This window comes from Manacus vitellinus, unplaced genomic scaffold, assembly GCF_001715985.3.
Source record: "Manacus vitellinus isolate BGI_N305 unplaced genomic scaffold, ASM171598v3 scaffold_47_pilon, whole genome shotgun sequence".
NCBI classification, from domain to species: domain Eukaryota; kingdom Metazoa; phylum Chordata; class Aves; order Passeriformes; family Pipridae; genus Manacus; species Manacus vitellinus.
Window position 1 is genome coordinate 4,241,823 of NW_021940585.1, and position 3,861 is coordinate 4,245,683.

The window sequence follows — 3,861 nt, forward strand, 5'->3', positions numbered from 1 at the left end:
CCCTCAATTAGAGCTTCCCAGCTCCTTGCTGAGGTTGCTGAGCGAGCTGCAGTCTGGCTCCTCACCTCTGCTACCCCAGACCTGGGGTTTGTTTGCACAGACAACGGGCTCTGGGATGAAATTCCAGGTGCCACATCAACGGGCTCTGCCCTGCGACGGTGCAGGTGGGTCAGCTGAGGAGAACCAGGGAGGTTTCTAAGGGTTGTGTGAGGAATTTTCCTCAGGATGTGGGAACTTCACGAGGGGAATGGTGCATTTGGTAGGAGAAGGGCTGTGTAACACAGTGGGAACTAGTTTGGCAACGCTGGGTAACACCCAGAGCTCTCTGGTGCACAGCTTTAGGGCTAAACTTTCACAGGCACCTGAAACCACCTCTGAGCTGCTCTGAGCCCTCCTGAAAAAAATTCCAGCCCTGCTCCTCACTGGGTAGAGAAGTTCTCGTGTAACTGGGCAATTCTGCTTTTTCCTGAAATGAAATACCAGCTGTGCCTTTTTAGTATCAACAGCTATTGTAGGACCTGGGCACTGCACGTCCTGTTTGGCAAAGTATTAAACTCTGGAGCCTTTCCTCCAGCTCCCCTGGGAGCTTTGGACTTGCCCCAGTGAAATACTGAGTGGGGATGGAGGTTTGTGGACAGAAATAGCCCCCCTGTGCCTGCTGTAGGTGCTGAACATCCTCCCTCCCTCTTACCTGCCCTGAAAGTGCAGTTGCAGGACGTGGGGGCTCTTGTATCCATAGATTGAGAAATAAAGGCTTGAAACCAGCACTTTTTGAGAGCATCACAAACACCAAAGCAGAGGCAGAATGGCTCTTTGCAAAGGAAACCTGGAGAAATGAAAAAAAAAACAGTGGAAAAAGGCTTTATTGGGTCTGAGAAATAAGAGATTTTGGGCAGGGAAGGGAACACAGGGATGGGAAGTGAGTTACATCATCATCATCATCATCTAGGTGCTCTAAAAGTGAAGGCTGCAGGTATTTGAGGGGCTCTGAGTGCTTTGAAATACTCTGTGGGCATCGTGCAGGGTCTTTGGGATCTCTGTGAGGTGATGACTTCCCACATCCTGGGATCCTAATACTGGGAACTGAAGCCTCAGTGAGAAACCTGGGACGGTGGAAGGAAATGAGCTTTAAGGTCCCTTCCAACCCAAACCATCCTGGGATTCTGTGAGCCAAGAAGGCCTTGAATATTAAGATTCCTGAGGGAGCAACAAGTGTTTTTTCACTGTGAAATTTAAAAAAAAAACCAGACAAACAGCCCTTCCCTTATCTGAAGGCTTTTTCCATGTCAGTGGATCCTCTTGCTAGCGAGGCACAAAACCTCTCAGAGCTGTTTCTGCTCATTCCTTGGCTTTTAGATTCCCAATGCTCAGTCTTGGAGCTGGATTAAAATAGCCACCTGTGTGTTCTGGAGCGAGGCCTCATTAGGGTCTGATTAGGTGTTGCATAATTTTCTGGCTTCCCTGGTGCCTGTGCTTCCATCCTGACACTCCCTCACGTCATGGCAAAGCCAGAGCCTTGCAGGAAGGCTTCTCTTCTTGGAGAAGTCAGTGCTTTTGGAAATCTCTCTGGCTGCGTTGTCCTGTGTTTTCCTACAGCTGAGGGTTCTGTATCCCCTTTGTGACCTTGTCCTCGCTCAGAACTTGCAAAATCCATCTCTAGGTGCTGCCACCTGCTCAACACTCCCCAGAAATCCCCACTGAAACGTGTTTATTTTTCTTTTTCTGCTGCCTCTTCCTCTTTAAAATGCCTTTGCACACGAGTTGCTTTTTGAAAAAGGTGTGTTTGCCTATGGGCTCTTTCCAAACCCTGCCTTGTTGCCTGCTGGGTTTTATCCCAACCCTTTGTCTTGTCCTATATCTTTCCCCTTGTGATGTTGTCTAAGATAGGAACAAGCCCACGTTGGAGAGCGGAGCAGAACAAAGTGGGAGTTGCACAAAGCAGGAAATTTATTATCCCTCTAAAAAAAGCTGCCAGTGGTGTCACCCCAGTGATGCAGCTGTAGCTGAAGGTCCTTGGGATGCTGAGGTGGGGTTGTTTTCTTTGTGTGCTGTCCCTGTCCCAGGGCAGCCTGTGCTGTCTCTTTGGATTCAGCCCCTGTGCTGTTCCCTGAGCACTGAGGAAATCTGAAATTTTTGGGTGTGCTGGTGGATTTAGCTGATGGCAAGTGGAAACAAAGCCACAAAGAGATTATTTTATGTATTATACTTCAGCAGTTGTTTATAGAAGGGATGGATTCAGGAAGAATCTGGAGTTGTGTTGGTGCCCTCGGAGATGGAGCTTTGCTCTTCCAGAATGTTTCCAGACCCCACTGGAGCCTGGTAGGTGCTGACAGACCAGGTCTGGGTGATCCTGGATCGTGGGAAATGATCCTTTTTGGAGCTGTGTCGTTCTCCCACTCTGCACTAAAGTACTCAAAAGACACAGCACGGTGGGTGCCAGTCCTGGGGGTTTTTCCTCTGGAGCTCCTGGAGAAACCAGCTGGTTTTGGGAGCGCTCCCTGTGCTGGTCCCTTCCCAAAGAAAGGGAATTAGCTCTGTTTGAGGTGCACACACACAGAGATGTTGGCAAACCTCCCACCTCTGACTCCACAGGAAGAGCCTGAGAGGGCTTTGCGTTATTTCCCTCTTTGTTTTTTGTCTCGGGGTGGGAGAAGGGAGTCCAGGCTTTAAACAGAACAAAGGCTTAGGATGGAGCATGGCAGGGAAGAGGGATGGGCACAGGGAAAAGCTCCTGGAGTTGTCAGCAGGTCTGGCTCACTGTGGCTTAGTTGGGTTTGACTCATCTGCAGTGAAAATCAGGTAGAGCTGAGGAGGCAACTGCTCAGTGCCTTGGGAAAGGGGCCTCCTGAGCTCCCAGCTGGTCCTGGGTCAGTGCTTCCTGGCCTGGGCATTCCCAAGGGAAAAGCAGTGCTGACAATGTGAAGTGCTCTGTGGAAATAATGACTGATGCTTTCCACAGGAAAAGGAAATATGGACATGCTTTCACTTCAGAGGGGGATTTTTTTTGTTCCTTTTTCTCCTTTCCCTCTTCTTCCCCCTGCCTGCTCTCTCTCGCTGGTTTTTTTAATGTCAAAGTGGAGCTGGGAAAACCAGGAACCATCCTCTCAACTACTGCATTTAAAAATAAAATTAACTTCTGTAAATGAATAAATAATGATCAGCCTGCTTGAAAACTTCCTCTCCTCCCATGACAAAGTGCTTTGGGGGAAACCCCTGTACCTCATCCCTGTAGTCAAAAGGCATCTTGAATCCTAAACTCTTACTCTGCTTTCTGTTTCCCTGTGACTGTGCAGTAAGTTCTGATAAAGGGTTATTTAAAGGTGTTGTGAAATGCAGGATCGTGTTCCTGACATTACAAACCTCCTTTTGCTTCATTTGGCTCCAAATGGGACTAGCTGAAGGAGTAAAAACAGGGAATTTCCTTCACAGGAGCAGCTTTAAAGGCAGCTGGAGCTGCTCGGGCTTAACCAGGAGCTGAGCTACAACTCCCGTGCTTGGGGATGGTGGTAATTCCCAAAGAAAACCATCCCTGGCTGCGGTGCTTTGGGTTGTACCCCTGGAGCAGGACTCAGGTTTGGGAGGAGGCACAAACAAAATGTGCAGAGACTCTGTGGAGTCTCAGGTAACCTTTCACCAGCCCGTGTCTAGGAAACAGGAGCTGCGTGTTTTGGCATGAAGGGCTGCTCCAAAATTCTCTTCTCCTGTGCCAAAGGGTGGGAATCCCATGGAGAGGCTGTTTGTTCACCGAGGGAAGGGGGAGAGTGTTGCCTTCTCAGTGCTCCCAGTGCCTGATCCAGTGGGAAGGAACTTGGGTGTCACACTGGTATGAAGAGTGTGTTTGAGGTGGATATCTCAGCAAGG